The following is an 18,984-nucleotide window of genomic DNA, read 5'->3' as shown; positions in this document are numbered from 1 at the left end:
CAGAACTTACTCATTTTACATAACTGAAGCTTTGCACCTTGTGACCAACATCTCCCCATTTCTCCCATCTTCCAGTCCTGCTAACCACCATGCTACTCTACTTCTATGAGTTTGACTATTTCAGATTTTGCCTATGAGCGAGATCTTGTGCCATTTGTCCTTCTATGATGGGCTCATTTCACTCAGCATACTGTCCTCTGGGGAATTTTAAATTTCTGTACTGATTTCAGTACTGTGTCTGATGATGTCCCTGACACCATTCTATGACGCTCTTCTGTGGCCATGCCCTCGCCTCCCCGCTCAGGTCCTTTGTCCTTGCAGGGCTGGAGCAGGGGCTGGGAGGACATTGGCCCTGCCTGGGCAGCCCTGGGTTCGGATGCCGGCTCCCATTTCTCACGTGTCTGCACCTGCATCTCACAGACTGGGGGCTTTACTCCCTATAGGAACTAACAGATGAGCTTGCAGCAGATGGGGGGAAGGATGACGACCTTTTTAAGAAATCATTTTCGTGGAGCAGAAGCTGCGGATTCACGGTGCAGTTCAGGGATAGCTTACTTTTGAACCACAAAAGGACAAGTTACTCCTTGATCCGTCTGTGCGAACATGAATAACAAAGTGAGCAAGGAAGGGACGGACCTGCACGAAGCAGCTGGAAACCAAGGCCTCCAGACCTTCCTTCTTCTCCCTTCTGGAAAGAGTGAAACATATTCACAAAGTGGTCTGAGGGCTGTTGATGTCCTGTGTGGTCCTTTCTTTCCTGAGATGCGAAAATCACTGCAAGGTGGATTGTATGCTCTATTTAAGGAGTTTTCTGAGGATTTCCAGTAATAATCCCCTACCCACGTGCAATTTCTCATATCACTTGAATACAGGAAGTGAATGGAACGAATCTTTCTTTTTCAAAGATGAAGGGATGTGCATTTGGGCCTTTGGGGCATTCCCTGAAGCTCGATTCTGAAGCTGAGATGAAAGTCTAAATTTGTCGACTGCAGTAGACTTGACTTTGTGGCTATTGACACGGTGTCCATTTGGTAGGAAGGACGCCGTTCAACTAGACCATCGGAAAGTGATCTCCTGATCACAAGGCGTTTTCTCCACAATATCGTCTCCCAACTCTCCCTCACAGTCAAAGGAAAGGTAATGAGAATATGGACTTTTTGTGCTTTAAACTATGACTACTGCCCTGAGACTGTAGGCTAACTAAAAAGGATTTAAGTAATATTATTATTAAGTCAGTTCAACAGTGTGTGTTAGTTTAGTCAATAATACAAAAATCATGCTGTAAAATGTTTTGTTTTGTTTTGTTTTTTACGGAGTCTCGCTCTGTTGGCCAGGCTGGAGTGCAGTGGCACAATCTCGGCTCACTGCAAGCTCCACCTCCCGGGTTCATGCCATTCTCCTGCCTTAGCCTCCTGAGTAGCTGGGACTACAGGCACCCACCATAACGCCAGGCTAACTTTTTGTATTTTTAGTAGAGACGGCGTTTCACCATGTTAGTCAGGATGGTCTCGATCTCCTGACCTTGTGATCCGCCCGCCTTGGCCTCCCAAAGTGCTGGGATTATAGGTGTGAGCCACCACACCTGGCCTGTAAAATGTATTTCTCATATGCATTCTTTATTCCATAACATTTATCAGTGTGGGCACTATATATACAATTTACTCAGTTTGTATATACAAAACAAGTTTCCTGGATATTACAATCAATAAAAGAGCTTTTCAAGAGTAATATTGACTCAGATTTTAACCTCATAAGCTAAATATAGAATCTAACCTCTTCGTGAGATGCCACACCACCATGGTTCAAGGGGAAGTTTTCCAACAGATTCCAAAATCCAATTTGAAGCATTCCATGGAGTCCTTAATGAAGAAACTACTATACTCTGAAATTCTTTCAAAAATGCTCAAAAATTTGTTTTAAATTTAAATTTACTTATAATTTGGGGGTGGGTAAGGCATGACGTTACAAAATCAAGCATAATAAGAAAATCGAGCATTGGGATTACGTGCAACATTTTTATAATTGTTCTGAATGGCACAAGGCTTTCTCTTTTACTGGGAGAGGAGAGAGAAGTGCACAAACCAGGGTGTTTATTCCACAGAGAAGTGACCTGATCCATCAACAGCCACATCTCATCAGCTCAAGTGCTCTGTGTGGGTAAAAATAGGGTCATGTGAGCTTCGGATGGGAAAGTCAAATCCACGCTCCTTTATTTTTCATCCCTGGGGTATTATCAGGCTGTGTGAAAGATCAGTGGGTGAGGCTCCTGGGTATGTGTCCTCCTTATTCCTTTTTGGTAGTCTCCGTCTAATCAAATTAGTCATCGGAGGTTCTACTATTTAATTTTCTATCATGATAATTGCATCTCAAATGCACTATAAAGGTTTCTATTAACATACCAAGAATTATTTGTTGATGGAGCAGATTAGTAAAGATCATAATCTTCACTGAGCTCAGAAGATCAAGGGTCAAGATCAGCTTAGACATTTTCTAACTGTGTGACCCTGGACATTTTAATTAAACTCAGTCTCATTTTTATTGTCAGTACCCGGAAAATCTGTTTCAGGCTGGATACACCTGTAATGCCAGCACTTCAGGAGGCCAAAGTATGAGGATCACTTGAGGTCAGGAGTTAGAGACCAGCCTGACTAACATGGTGAAACCCCATTTCTATGGAGAATCGCTTGAGCCCAAGAGGCAGAGTTTGCAGTGACCCGAGATCACACCACTGCACTCTAGCCTGGGCGACAGACCGCAGAGTGAGACTCTATCAAAATAAAGGAAGAAAGGCAGAAAGGAAAGAAAAGGAAAGGAAGGAAGGAAGGAAGGAAGGAAGGAAGGAAGGAAGGAAGGAAGGAAGGAAGGAAGGGAAGAAAGAAAGAAAGAAAGAAAGAAAGAAAGAAAGAAAGAAAGAAAGAAAGAAAGAAAGAAAGAAAGAGAAAGAAAGAAAGAGAAGAAAGAAGGAAAGAAAGAAAAGAAAGAAAGAAGGAAAGAAAGAGAAAGAAAAGAAAGGAAGGAAGAAAGAGAAAGAGAAAGAATGAAAGAAAGAAAGAGAGAAAGAAAGATAAAAGAAAGAAAGAAAGAAAGAAAAAAGAATGAAAGAAAGAAAGAGAAAGAAAGAAAGGAAGGAAGGAAGGAAGGAAGGAAGGAAGAAAGAAGAGGAGAAACAAAATAGTTTCAGGATTAAATGGCATCATCCATGCAAAGGGTGTGATTCAGTGGCTGAGTTCCTGAGTCAGATACTTTCCTGTGTAGATTTTTTTTAATATGGGGAAGAAGAAAATTGAGAAAGAGAACAGGAAGATAACTGACAGCAAATGGCATTTAAAGTCAATCTTAGAACCAAGTAAGCCCAGGTCCAAAGAAGTGGTGCTGACAGCTTTCTACAAGGTGCCTGATACGTGTTGCCCAAACACTGTGAGCCATTCCCAGTAAAGTTTCAAGATACAAGTTTGACACCAATTTTGAATAGTAGCTGCTAGAAAGAAAAAAAAATACATTCAGCTCTCTTGCTTGTTAGTTGGGCGGATTTCTAACCTCTTTAGAAAAACTATCTTTATTCATCATCATCATCATCATCATCATCATATTTTATATTTACTGAGACTCCCTGGCAAACCCAGGATGTGATTTGCATGTATGATCTCATTTTAGTCTCAAGACTGCCTTATGTGTGAGTAGGTTCTGTGAGTATCAGAGAGCTTCACAAAAAACCTACTTTGCCTAGACTTGGCTGGCCACTGCAGGGCAGAGCTGTGGGCAGTACCTAGGCAGTCTGCCCCCAAAACCTGCACTCAGGGCCCTTACTGTAAAAACAAACAAGGAAACAAAAATGACAACAACCACAAAATGACACTGCATTTGCACACTTGCACCTCACACCCACTGAGGGCATTCGCATTCCTCAAAGCCAAGCTAAAGCATGTGATTCTCTTGCTGGGAATAAATACCTGACTACCAGTGACTTCAGTCTTGAAATCTTCTCTCTTCTCCAATCACTTATATGAGATATGAAAAAGTGGGTCCTGAAAGCTCCTCAGAACAAGGCCTGAACCAAGAACTTGCCCATCTGGCAAACTGAAGTTCGATTGTATCTTCTCAAAACCATCATCAAAGTGGGGATCAGTACAGCAAAGAATGATTCTAGCTGCCACCATCAAAAGAACAGAAGAGACGGCACCCACCAAGCTTTTGATATTCTGGGGAAATGGGCAACTTCAGGTAAACTTGTTGGCAAACCTGAGTTTAGAAGAATTCCCAGGAGTTCTCATTTATCCTCTTCTGTAGACAGTGAACATCAGTGAATTGTGATGATCTTGATTTGGAATTTCAGTTCCATTTTTTAGGTATCACATTAAATAAATCTTATACTTAATTATTTTCCTTCAACTTTAGGAAGGTAAGCAGATTATGATACATGGGGTTGCTAGCTGCCGCTGACATCATGTTGATCAATGGTGGCTTACATGAGAAAGACAACTAATGACCTCACATGACAAAAACTCCAGAGATGGATTCAGGGTCGTTTGGGCTACACAGTGACAACAGGGCCTTGGATGAGCAACTTGGAATCCTCTCGGACTCTTCCTCATGGGGGCAAGATGGCTGCAATTGCTCTGTGAGTCATACTCTCGTATGAAAGCATTCAGGAAGAGAGCTGTGTTTTATCCTTACCACTTTTCATTGGTGAGTAAAATATGAGCAAAAACAACTACAAACTTCCAGCAGACTTACTCTCATATATCTTTGGCCAGGACTGCATCACGTGGTCCCCCCTAGCTGCAAGGGAGGATGGGAAAGTGAGTATCAGCCAAAGGAGGATGGTGTTCCCATGAGTGGTTTAGAGCAACTCCAGTTTCTTTTTTTTTTTTTTTTGAGACGGAGTCTCGCTCTGTCGCCCAGGCTGGAGTGCAGTGGCTGGATCTCAGCTCACTGCAAGCTCCGCCTCCCGGGTTTATGCCATTCTTCTGCCTCAGCCTCCCGAGTAGCTGCGACTACAGGCACCCGCCATCTTGCCCGGCTAGTTTTTTGCTTTTTTTTTTTTTTAGTAGAGACAGGGTTTCACCGTGTTAGCCAGGATGGTCTTGATCTCCTGACCTCGTGATCCGCCCATCTCGGCCTCCCAAAGTGGTGGGATTACAGGCTTGAGCCACCGCACCCGGCCTGAGCAACTCCAGTTTCTTTCCCCAGGCCTGGCATGTGTGAATCAGAGCAGGGTTTTGTCAGCAGGGGCACAGGAAGAATGCCTGTTAGTAAGAACGATAGTCAGCAATTTCTGCCACAGAAAACGTTCCAGATAAGAAAACACAGCACAAAGGAAAAGAGAGTCTGAGTGTGCTTACTGTGAAATGTTCCCTTTCATTTCTCTTCATTATAAAAAAAATACACTTCTTACAAATATTCAATCCTGCAAAAAGTTTTAAAAAAGAATACAAAGAGTACCACGTGCCCATCACTTAGATTCAATAGTTGTAGGTATTTAGCCATGTTTACTTCATTTGGTGATGTGTAGAATGGTCACTGAACCGTTTCAAAGTGAATTATAGACATCACGATGCTTCATCTTAAAATACTTCAGCACGCATCTCAAAAACATGAGGTCATTCATGTAAGACACAAACAATGATTATACCTAACAAAAGTCAAAATCTTCAAGATAATTTAAAACTCAGTCTATTTTCAAATGTTCTCATCAGTTTCAAAAATTTTATCTTATAGTTGCTATTAATAGAAGCAAGATCCATGGAAGGTCATTTGCAATCCCCTTTAATGTGGTCTTGCTCTTTCTTTTTTTGAGATGGAGTTTTGCTCTTGTTGCCCAGGCTGGAGTGCGATGGCGCGATCTCCGCTCACTGCAACATCTGCCTCCCGGGTTCACGTGAGTCTCCTGCCTCAGTCTCCTGAGTAGCTGGGATTACAGGAGCCTGCCACCACACCCAGGTAATTTTTTGTAGTTTTTATTAGAGACAGGGTTTCAACATGTTGGCCAGGCTAGTCTTGAACTCCTGACCTCAAGTGATCCACCGGCCTCGGCCTCCCAAAGTGCTGGGATTACAGGTGTGAGCCACCGCGCCCAGTCCTTGCTCTTTCACTACCTGTTTTCTTCACCTGTTCTAGCTCAAACTCAAGGTCCCTTCACAGTACAGCCAAATTAGTCTTTCAGTTTTTATTCTAATTCTTCTTCTACTTACTCCGAAACCTATACACTTTCCCACTGTTGAAGTAAAATATAAAATAAAATAAGGCACAGGCATCTCTCCCTAGCTTTTAAGAACTTAGCTTACCCTTGCAGGTGTGGCTCGTGGTTCATTATTCAAACACCTGCTCCAGGCTGTCTAGACGCTCACCATGTGTTGCTCTTATCCCGTGCTTTCCTATCACCACGTGGTTCCCTCTGTATTGATGGTTTATTCCTATTGTCAAAGGCATTTAAACTAGAGCAACTCCATCTTGAGTAGGAGCTGGGTAAAATGAGGCTGAGACCTACTGGGCTGCATTCCCAGATGTCTAAGGCATTTTAAGTCACAGGATGAGGTAGGAGGTTGGCACAAGATAAAGGTCATAAAGACCTTGCTAACAAACAGGTTTCTGTAAGGAAGCTGTCCAAAAGCCACCAAAACCAAGATAGCTATGAGAGTGACCTCTGATCGTCCTCACTGCTACACTCCTATTAGTGCCATGACAGTTTAAAAATGCCATGGCAACATCAGGAAGTTACCTTAGATGGTCTAAAAAGGGGGAGGCATGAATAACCCACCTTTTGTTTGGCGTATCATTAAAAAATAACCATAGAAATAGGCAACCAGCAGCTCTCAGGACTGCTCTGTCTAGGAAGTAGCCGTTCTTTTATTTCTTTACTTTCCTAATAAATTTGCTTTCACTTTACTCCGTGAACTCACCCTGAATTTTTTCTCGCGCAAGATCCAAGAACCTATCTTGGGGTCTGGATCCAGACACCTTTCCTACGACACTCTGCCATCTCAAACACAATCAAATCCATCTTAGTCCTAGCTCAAACACTGGTCTTCCCAGCAGAGCTGGTCCCACATGAAGCACTGCTCAGTGATATGTAGTCCAAACACTGGAGGCGATATCAGTGAATTGCTGGGTGCAGGAAATTGATTCAGGAAAGTGTTCCCAGAAGAATCAGAATTAAAGAGCAGGAAGGATGACAGAGGGAAGGAGAGAAGGCCAATATAATGGTGCATTTTCAACATTCTTGCTCTATGCAGCCAGGGCTCAATTTCACTGGGGCCCCTGAGAAGCATGGACAGGTCTGTCTGTGAGGTAGGAGGCTGGGGGGTTAACCAATGGCTCTCATCCGCTATGAATGGAGGTTGCCCCAGGGGTATCAACTCTCCATCCTTCCAGATAGCACTTCCTTCTGCCTGGTAAATATACTTTAGCTGCTTTGGAGAAGGCTCTGAAGCAGGAAGTGGAATGACTCCTGGCATGCCTGCAGGGGGCGGTGCTTTCTGTGTAAGTCTGAGCTGCCTGAGAGAATCCCTTACAGTTGCATCTGAAATCAGAGGTATGCTAAGGAGATGTGTTTGTGCTTATTTATCTTCATGTCTGTACTGACTGGTTTAGCTTTTCCAAATGCACAAGTATTGCATTCATAAAAAAATCTTCACCTACAGGTCTTTGTAGAAGACAGATTGTTGGGCCTCTAGTGTTTTTGATTCCATACATCTAGGGTGGGACCAAACATATTGCATTTCCAAGAAGCCAAGTGACGCTGATGCTGCTGGTTCAGGGACCACGTTTTTGAGAGTCTCTTGTCTGAAGGAATAAAATATAATCTGTAGAAGGGAGTTAGCTCATTTGGGAGCTACGATATGGTTTGGTTTAGGAATAGCAAGTAACTAGTTTTTGAGGTATCTCTAGCTCTGCAACAAAATACCCTAAAGTTTAAGACATAATAACTTATCCATAGAGAAAGCAAGCAGATCAGGTGGTTGCTAGTGGCTGGGAGAGGTAGTCTTGGAGAGTGACTGCATCATAGGTACTGGGTTTCCTTTTAGAGTGATGTGAATATTTGAAAACTAGATAGAGGTGGTAGTTTGCACAACATTGTACATGTACTAAATGCCACTGAGTTGTTCACTTCAAAATGGTTTATTTTGTGTTACACAATTGTCACCTCAATTAATAAATACACTTAAAGATAAACAACATGTCTAGGTCGAGAACTCCAGTTTGCTTTTCTGGTTAGTATCCTGGCAGCAGCTGTTGAGCAACTTCTGTTGCCACCATGCCTGAGTAATTTTTGTATTTTTAGTAGAAGCGGGGTTTCACCATGTTAGCCAGGATGGTCTCAATCTCCTGACTGCGTGATCCAGCTGCCTTGGCCTCCCAAAGTGCTGTGACTACAGGTGTGAGCCACCGAGCCCGGCCACCTCTGAAAATTAAATAGAGTTAAATGCACGCTGCAGAGGAGCCTAACTCTCAGCAGTGATCAGTACATGGTTTCCTTGGTCCTCTTTCCAATGGATGTCCTGCCTACACTGAGGGGGATCTTTGGGTTCTCTTACTGTATCATCCCTCATGATCAAATGAGGAGTAACCCTAACTCTGACTTTCTCTACTCAGCCTAACCTTGAAAGCTCTGCCTTATCCAGCAAAGAGACACCTTCCTCCCATGAACTAGTTTTGAGCACAACTTTTACTACAGGAGCCAATGGAAAACATCAACTGGCTGTGATTAGGAAAACAAGGCTAATTCAATATAAGTTACTCATGAGAGACTGGTAGAAACTGTGAACAAGGAGCCATGTGACACTGGGTTTCTGCTCCCAGAGGAGAGACCAACCTCCACAATCCTACCTGACTTAGGGCCAAGCCTGCCAGAGGCCACCTCCGTAATCAACACAGGAGTTTGGACCTGGCCTGACTCCCACCTGGGCTGGTTCTTCCGACCTGTTGGTCCCCTGCTCCTGTGAGGTAACCACGTGATGTCAAATTTAGTGCAAACACCCAATCAGCAGTGCAGCAGAGCCCCGAACTCCTGGACTCAGCCATCTCCTGAATAAGTGGGACTACAGGTGCAGACCAGTGTGCCCAGCTCAGCCACATAAAGGAAGCAATAGCTGTACAGTATGCTCATCTTTTGCAGGCTTTGTACATATTCACCTCCAAAGGTACACAACCAATCAAATGTGAGTGATTGCCAAAGCATGCATTGGCAATTTGTTTCTTAAGAATCCAAAGTTTGGGCTGGGCGTGGTGGCTCACACCTGTAATCCCAGCACTTTGGGAGGCCGAGGTGGGTGGATCACAAGGTCAAGAGATCGAGACCATCCTGGCTAACACGATGAAACCCCATCTCTACTAAAAATGCAAAAAAATTAGCCAGGTGTGGTGGCGGGCCCCTGTAATCCCAGCTACTTGGGAAGTTGAGGCAGGAGAATGGCGGGAACCCGGGAGGTGGAGCTTGCAGTGAGCAGAGATCACGCCACTACACTCCAGCCTGGGTGACTGAGTGAGATTCCATCTCAAAAAAAAAAAAAAAAAAAAAAAAGAATCCAGAGTTTGGAGGAATCTGTGCAGAGACTTTTTTATAATGTTTTAGAAGTTATTTTAGTTCTCAGAAGTAATTTTACTAGTTACTGGTAAGGTGCCCATGGCTTAGGACTTCAATATGGCTAGAAATAAATTTTAGTAACCATTTGGTATCTTAATAGAAAAGTGAAACAATATTTAGTTTATTCTTTCACCTTTTATTTGGCAAATACTTTAAAAATATTGTCTGTGTGCCAGAGGCCACATTAGAGGATTGTGGTATGGAAATCAGCCAGATAGACTCAGCTCCTTGTCCCCTAGGGAATCAAGGAAGGCAAGCAAACAGTAACTAATGCATTTCATAATTTCTCATGCAGGTACCACTGTAGGGAGAGCTACCAGGCAGAAGAACCAGGTAATACGACTACATTCAACGGGGGAAACTGATCTACAAAATCTGCACGTCTTTGTGTGATGTAGAGGAAGAAAAGTGTGTTCAGCAGGGATGCATCTACATTCAGTGGGGGAAACTGATCTACAAAATCTGCACATCTTTGTGTGATGTAGAGGAAGAAAGGTGTGTTCAGCAGGGATGCATCTACATTCAACGGGGGAAACTGATCTACAAAATCTGCACGTCTTTGTGTGATGTAGAGGAAGAAAGGTGTGTTCAGCAGGGATGCATCCAACCGAAAGCAGCAGGTCTAGAAGTGAAGCCCACGCAGGTGAGCACAGCGCCTGCTACTTCCCAGAGCTCCTACGCCGAGGACGTCAGCCGCCATGGCTTGCATTTGGCAGAAACTCGAAGCCAGGCTGAACAGTGGGAAAGCTTAGGGTGGACAAAAGGGAAGGCCCTGGGTGTGCAAGGATGGGATAGAAGGTGGTAGCCCTGGGTGTGCAAGGATGGGATGGGAGGTGGTTGTCCTGGGTGTGGAAGGATGGGATGGGAGGTGGTTGTCCTGGGTGTGCAAGGATGGGATGGGAGGTGGTCGTCATGGGGAAGCTGGGGGAGGGCTAACTAGAAGTGGGGTATCTCTTGTCACGGGTTTGGAGAGCGCGTTTTGTTTTGTCTGGTTGTTTTTGAGTTGTAAACAGGGACAATTAGACAGGGAAGCTGGATACAATGATATAAAGCTTTAACCAATCACCGACATCTTAGCATGAAATGATTTGTTTGATAAACATAAGGGATCCTTGACTCTCGAGGAAATTAACACATTTGGAGGGTTTTTCTTCCAGTTCTTCAAGTCCTTTCTGTCAAGATTATATCTAAATAATAAACATTTTGGTCACTTACCATGAAAAAAAAAAAAGAACATCCTTGTGACTTTGGGTGGGGAAAGTGTTTTCAGGTACGACACTAAAATCACGATTAATGAAAGACACTCATAAATTGTGCTTCCAAAAAGGTGGGGAGCTGGGAGTCACTGTTCAGATTCTGACCATTCTGGGCCAATTCCTGCAGAAGTTTGGTTTGGCTTCCAGTTCTAAGCTAGAGGGTCAGAGTTCTATTCTCTTCCAGGCTAAACCACATATTTTGTATATTCGTATATTCAGTTCCTCAAAGCAGCCCCCACTGATAATGGCTCGAATTTGTAAGCATGGAGGGGAGTGGTGCGAGGGCTGTTCAGTAGCTCTACCGTATGGCAACAGTGGTTTCCAAGGTTGTGATTCTCTTGGGTCTCATCTCTTGGGTATAAGTGGCTGTGTTCGAGACCAGCCTGGCCAACATTCTCCTTATGAGAATCCAATGCCTGATGATCTGTCACTGTCTCCCGTCACCCCAGACTGGACCGTCTAGGTACAGGAAACCAAGATCAGGGCTCCCACTGATTACACAGTATCGTAAGTTGTATAATTATTTCATTATATATTACAATGTAGTAATAATAGAAATAAAGTACACAATGAAATGTAATGCGCTCGAATCATCCTGAAACCATCTCCACGCCTCCTGCCCCACCAAACGTGGAAAAATCGTCTTCCATGAAACCGGTCCCTGGTGCCAAAAAGGTTGGGGACTGCCGTTCTACTACACAGGTTTTCTCCCACCTCTGCCACCTGCAAGGCAGTAAGGCAAACCCCTCCTCTTGTTCCTCCTCCTCCTCCTCCTCATGCTACTCAATGGGAAGCCAGTGAGGACGGAGACCTTCACAACAATCCACCTGCACTTAATGAATAGTAAACTTATCTCCTCTTCCTTGTGATTTTCTTAATCACATTTTCTTTTCTCTAGCTTACTTTATTACAAGACAGTATATAATGGCTGGGCGGGGTGGCTCACACCGATAATCCCAGCACTTTGGGAGGCTGAGGCGGGTGGATCACCTGAGGTCAGGAGGTCAAGACCAGCGTGGCCAACATGGTGAAACCCCGTCTCTACTAAAAATGCAAAAATTAGCTGGGTGTGGTGGTGCGTGCCTGTAATCTCAGCCACTCGGGAGGCTGAGGCAGGAGAATTGCTTGAACTCGGGAGGTGGAGGTTGCTGTGAGCTGAGACTATGCCACTGCACTCCAGCCTGGGCAATGAGAGCAAAACTCCACCTCAAAAACAAAACAAAACAACATGTAATACGTAACATACACAGTATGAGTTAATTGGCTGTTTGTGGTATTGGTAAGGCTTTCAGTCAACAGTAGGCTATAAGGAGTCAAATTTTGAGGGATTCAGAAGTTCTAGGAGGATTTTTGTCTGCATGAGGGGCCAGCACCCATAACTTCTGCATTGTTCAAAGGCCAACCATAGAATCTCTTTAAGGTGCAAGTTCAAGGGATAGTGTAATGGAATGGAAAGCTGTGTGTTACTCTGTAATAAACACATGTAAAAGCAAGGGATGTAGTGGAGAAAACCCTCTAGAGAGTCACTCACAAGGGCCTTCATACATGCATTGTCATTTCCATCAACAATCTTCCTTTGCCTTTTACAAGTGAGGTGACTTTCCTGTTTTGATTAAAATAAATTGAAATTTGGTCTCTGATGAAGGCATTGCACACCCAGATAAGATGTTTTCAGGCAAGCTGCTAAGCATGCATGTCTTATTATTGCTCATTCTGATGTATTCTTGTCTTGAGATCATCTTGCAGGAGGAAACCAAGCTAATGAGAGATGGGACTTCGGAATAGGAAACTAAGAGGAACAAAACTGATTTTTTTGCAGACAGGGGAAAATACTAAAACCCAGCAGAGGCAACCACCTGAAGAATTTGTAGAATTTCCATTTGCACTGAGCTGGCCAGACTGGATTTTCAGAGCACTGGAAGTCTCTGCAACGAGGTCCTTCTCTCTGGTTTCCCTGGACCAGCGGTCCCCAACCTTTTTAGGCACCTGGGACCAGTTTTGTGGAAGACAATTTTTCACAGGTGAAGCAGGGTGGTGGGGATGGTTTCAGGAAAAAATTGTTCCACCTCAGATTGTCAGGCATTGCTTAGATTCTCATAAGAAGTACGTAACCTGGATCCCTCACATACGGAGTTCACAATAGGGTGTGTGCTCCAGTGAGAGTCTACTGGCATTGCTGATCTGATAGGAGGCAGAGCTCAGGTGGGAATGCGAGGGGAGCGGTGGTAAATACAGACGAAGCTTCCCTCACTCCCCGGCCGCTCACCTCCTGCTCTGCAGCCCGGCTCCTGACAGGCCTCAGGCTGGTATGGTCCACGGCCTGAGGGTTGGGGATCCCTGCCCTAGACCCTTTCTGAAATTGAAGACATGGGAAGTAACACCAGGCGAAGGCGCACTGCCTTGCTTTCTCTCCGGCTGATATTCCAGTCACATTCCTGGGCCATAGAAATAAAGCTATATTCAGTTGAGCTTTTTTCCTTTCCTCCACAGGAAGGTGGTTAAAAATAAGAAAAAACTTTCTCCAAATAGCAAATGCTCTCTGGTAACCCATCTTTCTACATGAGCCAAAGTGTTTTATAATTTCTCATTATGCAACAGTGAATTAAAGAACAGATAATCAGGACAAATCTGAATGATAAGCTTCTCTTCCAGAGGGGACATTAAATATAGTGAAAACACAAGCAATCAGATAAAACCCAGGGAAACATTGAGTAACTATGAAAAGATTCTGAAGCAGAATATTACTAAATAGGTAGACATTCGCAGATAATTCCAGGAAAAGTTAGAGTTTTGGTCACTTGGATTTGCTTTCAAGAATCTCGTGTGTGTATTTTTAAAATTAAACATTTAATTGCTTATCTTCAAAAAAAAAAAGGATCAACATGTTCTTAGAGTACTGTGAGAAAAAAATTGAATACATTGTAGCTAAAAATTAAAATGTTCATTGTGGGTTTATGCACAGTAAAGGAATACCTGTTAAAAAAAATTACATTCCAGAATGCATATTCTAAAACTGTTTTCCAGAAGGCCTCACTATCATATCAGGACTTCATTAATCTAAGGTTTATGAAACAGGTAATATTTCAAAATTGTAAAACATAAAATAGGCTCAGACATCCAACATTTGCATATAAATAGAAAAGAACTCAGACCCAGACTACTAGGGAAAAATGATTTTCTATGTTTTTCAAACAATTTTCACTAAATTAGCCTTTAAAAATGTCCTTGTCATGCAGATTGATTTTTTTCTTCCTATTTAAACAATGAAAATGAAGTTTTGTCCCAAAGAATTGCTGCATGAGAGAGTGGACCTCAGTGAAAACCTTCCTTACTAAATGCTAGACAAATAAAAAGAAGCCAAGAAGGTGATTATTTTCTCTGCACTTTATTTCCGTGTTTGCACCTGTATTCATTCATCCACTCCTCTCCTCTCCATCAGAGTCCAATCATCCAACCAGGGACTTAAGAGCCCGCTGTCCCCTTGCTTCCTCCAGGAAAACCTGCCTGGGTGCTCTTTGGAAAGCTCTCTGCTGCTCAGTGTGCATTCAAGTGTGATTTTCCATATTATCACACACACTCCTAGGAGGGCTTAGCCTGCTCCCTCTCTCTCTTCACGCTCTGTGTAGTAGTTGTAAAGCTTGGTCAGTTTCTCTCTGTGTGTTGATTTTCTATCTCAGCTGTAAGCTTAGTGACTTAAAACAACATGAATTGATCGCCTCACAGTTCAGTAGGTCAGGAGTCCTGGGGGACTCTGCTGGTTCCCCTGTGTTGCTGGCCTGCACTCCTGCTTGGGGGCTCTGGGAGAGAATCTGCTTCTAACTTGTTTGCATTATTGGTGGAATTCAGCTCTCTGTGGCTGTAGGGCTGGGGTCCCCATTTCACCATTGGCTGTCAGCCAGGAGCCCCTCTCTGTTTATTAAAGCACCTCCATTTCTTGTCCATTCACCTTCATACCAGGAATAACATATCGCGTCCCTCCCTTCTTTGAATCTTTCTGGCTTCTGCTGCCTCTGTTCTGTGTCCAGCTGGAGAAAGTTGCTTTCAAGGGTTCATGCGATTGGATTGATCCCACCTGGATAGTCTCCGCGTCCCAAGGTATGAACCTGTAGCTACATCTGCAGGGTCTGTATTCAACATTGAACACATCTACTATTCCTGGGTTCTGGGGATTAAGGAATAAACATCTTTTGTATGAGGCGGGGCATTCTGCCTATTACACTCCCTCAAATAATCTAATATACAAGCAAGATGCATTCACATGCAACAAATGTCAATTTCTTTATATTTTTAAAGGCAAGCCAGTCTAGTTCAGCTTCCTTCATAGTGGTTGGCAGGAAATCCAGTCTGGGGAGTTTGGAGGACTGTCTTTCCTCACTCTCGTGACAGGCTCTGCCACCCTGGGTGTTCAGTGTCCAGCACAACAGACGAAGCCTTGGATCCATGGTCCTTCATGGCTGCCACTCCTGGGCACTCCGTCCTAGGTCCACAGGGTCCACTCAGAGACAACCGCCTCTCCTCCTTTCAAGCCAAGATAGAGACGGAGACCTCTGCGGAGGGACCTGAAGCCCACCTACCTAAGCAGGTGGCCAACTGCACCCATTGAATGTCCTCAGGTGCTGGAAACAAGTGGGGAGAAGCCATACTCCTCCATCTTCCTTCAAATTGGGCCACTGGCCAACTGGACACCAGAACCTTTTCTCTCTTTGAAATTCAGTCTTTGCTTCAAAAGTTCTTTGGAATTCAAAGGCTCCTTGTCTATTTCCTGGGGAAATAGCATAAAACGCAAGAGAACACTGTTAGAAGTTGTTCACACAAAAGACCAGCATTATATTTTGCTCATAATAAAATGTATAAAAGAGTGGGAAGAACTGGTGGTGGTGGGATGAGACAGGAAGCTCACAAGGAAGCCCCTGCCCCAGGAACCACAGGTCCACCTCTCCCGCGAGGCAGATAGACCACAGCAGGTGGGAACACGAATCCCTACAGCAGATGCTTGGACTTGAGTCCTGGCTTCCCACTCCTAAGCTGTGTGGTGATCTTGGACAGGCCACATAACCTCTTTGAGTCCGTTTATCCATCTATAGAATGAATTTAATTATAATGCCTTAATTATAGCGAAGTTAACCTTGGTAAGGGGCTCTGAGCAGTGCTTGAATGGCAAGAACTGTGGCTGTGCTTCTTTCAAACTAGGTTTGAGATAGTTATTATCAAAAGAGAATTTTGTTTAATAATATTAGAGGCCCCTAGCTCTTAAAATCAGCTTTATTATTGGAGCTCTTATTTATTTATTTAGAAAAAAATATATACTGCTTTAAGAGTAAAACTCTCCCTCCCAACTTCTGCAGGGTGAGCCAGGGTTCTGGCTCTATGTAGCAGGAGAGCCACAGGGAGAGGACTGGCCCATTCAGCAAGTCGCTGTGACTTCCCTGAAGCCAGGGTTTTGGTTTTGGTTTCTGCTTCGGGGGCATGAATGACATCAGGGTCTTTATCGGAGGCTGTCTTAGGTAAAACTGTGCTACAGACTGTTTCCACTCTGCGTTTGTCATGTAAGTGAATGTTCCAAAAACACTCCGTTGCCGAAGGTCTATGTAGGTATAGGGACACACCTGGATGGGTGGGACAGGCTGGACATGGGTGATGAAATTATTGACTCTCCGAGTACTGTAAATTCAGTTGTTAAGCCTGTGGAATTTGGCAGGCTGGACTTACTGTCCAGGAACTCACTGATGCATACGGGCGTGCTGGCGGGTGCTCTGTCATTTTTAAACATTTGATGGTTTGACTCTGTCCAAATGCATGGCTGCCCTGTAACTGGAGAGCTGTCTATTGTGCTGAGAGGAAAAATTTCCAAACAGGAACATAGCACACGCCTTTGAAGATGCAAGATTCTCTGTCTGTAAGTGGTTCAAACACACCTAGTGTTCGATTACAAGAAATTGTCATTATAGTGAGTCAATACTAATTCGTGTACACTTTTATGCCATGGTGAGCATAGGAATTCCAGAATACAAGGAAAATATCCTAGTTCATTTTCTCTTAACTCTGATAATGCCAATGTCTAACTTTGCTTATATCAAATGGGTATAATCCAAGGAAAATAAATCAAGACTCTAATACAATGATTAAAAGCATTATTGGAAGACCTCCAAAGGCACCAGAATAAAATTATTAAATCTAGATCTCCTGTATTCTTACACATGTCCACATCCCAGCCCCAAATCCACGCATTTTCTCATGCGCGTGTTTGAAGTTGCACTGGAAGGGGATAAACTAAATTAGTTTCTGTTGAGCCAAATGCTTTCTGGCATGAATTATGCATCATCTGTGTAAGCTACAGAACTTAAAAGTACAGATAAGTAAATGTCATTTCTGAGTTTTCCTCAAAGAGCATTCTGATTTGAAGCATACTACGGACATAAATACTGCAACTATTCCTTTAAATGTCAAAGAATGCAAAATTTACTCTTTATATGTAAAAATCTCTCTCTCCTCTCCTCTCTCTCTCTCTCTTTACCTCTCTGTGTCTTCTGGATCTCAATGTAGTATTCATGAAGATTAGTATCAGCAATGAACTTAGAAAATTCAGCAATTTTTTTTCCATGATGTCACAATGTGAGCACTTGGTTTCACTGTGTGACTTATGAACTAAATTACAAACTATCAGAAGTATAGGAAAAAGGTATATCGATAATGATTATCAATACCTACCAAAATAAGTACATTAAATCCAGCTTTATACACAGCAGGAGCTAAAAGTAAATTCTAAGACCTTGGTTTTGCTAGGAATACTGGAACAAAAACCCCCCCACTATTTTAGAGATATTTGTATCATAGATTTAATAGTCAAAACGTCATGCAATATTTTCTCATTATTCCTCCACCCCCAAAGATTTTGATTGATTTGAGCTGCATTCCATTGGGAGGATAATCTCTGAGCAGATGATTTTGGCAGGCAAGATAACTGGTGTGTTTCACCCGACATCTGCATTTGAAAACCGGGCTGCTAAGTTGCAGTGGTGTGTTCCCCAGAAATAAGATGATCATGTCTCAGTCCGAGAAATGCCAAAAATCTGCTTAGGTACATAAGTTGGTTTTAGCCATGAAAGTCTTTGTAAGACATCATTTCCACCTGGGCATTTGAAAGGGCAGGGATGAGATCATTTCCTGAGTATGTGTCTCAAAAGTTACCATCATCCTTTGCTTTTCCATCCAGGATGTAACTAGGCGTGTGAGGCAGGCCAGAGGCTCAGAGTCAGAGTAGTGCTGAGCTGTGGTCAGGGGCAGAAAGAAAAATAAGACATGGTGTTTTCCTTAAATGCTCTGCCTCTGCGTCTTGCACTGTTGATCTTCCTCTTTGGCTGTGGAGGAAGGGGCTGGGGAACAGCCTGTGTGTATGTACATGATTTGTGGGAAAGTGCAGGATTAGTCGATGTTTTCTTTTCTTTTATTCCCCCTTTTTTTTTTTTTTTGAGTCAGGGTGTTGTGATTACTGTTCACTGCAGCCCCAAACTGCAGGGCTCAGGGGATCCTCCTGTAGCCTCCCGAGTAGTTAGGACTACAGGTGCATCCCACTGTGCCCAAATAATGTTCTGATAGAGATGGGGGTCTCACTATGTTACCCAGGCTGGTCTTGCTCTCCTAGGCTTAAGTGATCCTCCTGCTTTGGCCTCCGAAAGTGCTGGGATCACAGGCATGGGCCATGTCACCTCGCGGCAGGTCTATGCTTTCTTAATCTTGTGCTTTTAAGCCATGATTTTCCAAAACGATGGAACTAGAGTAAGAATCCATCTCAATCAACTTTTCTTTTTTGGAATGTCCTTCCTTCTCCTTCCCACAAATCCAACTACTCAGCATCTCATTTCTAGCCCCAGAGTCTACAGAAAGCAAACCCTGGTTCCCGGCTTACCTCCTTTCCCTAGAACCCTCCAGCACTGTGAGTTGGGTCTGCATCATTTAATCATCATCGTGCTTGTTTGCGTGTTCAGTGTGAAATCTCATTTTCCCAGTGATGTTAGGATTGCCTTGAGTGATGGAAGCCTTTCTTATGTCCCTTGACTTGACTTCCCTCACCATCTAAGAGGGTACACAGGCATTGGAAAAATGTTGGGTCACTGACTGGTTGGAACCGGAGACACGAATCTGATC

The sequence above is a fragment of the Theropithecus gelada genome, chromosome 11, assembly GCF_003255815.1.
Source record: "Theropithecus gelada isolate Dixy chromosome 11, Tgel_1.0, whole genome shotgun sequence".
In the NCBI taxonomy this organism is placed as follows: Eukaryota; Metazoa; Chordata; class Mammalia; order Primates; family Cercopithecidae; genus Theropithecus; species Theropithecus gelada.
Note: the sequence above shows the minus strand (reverse complement) of the source record.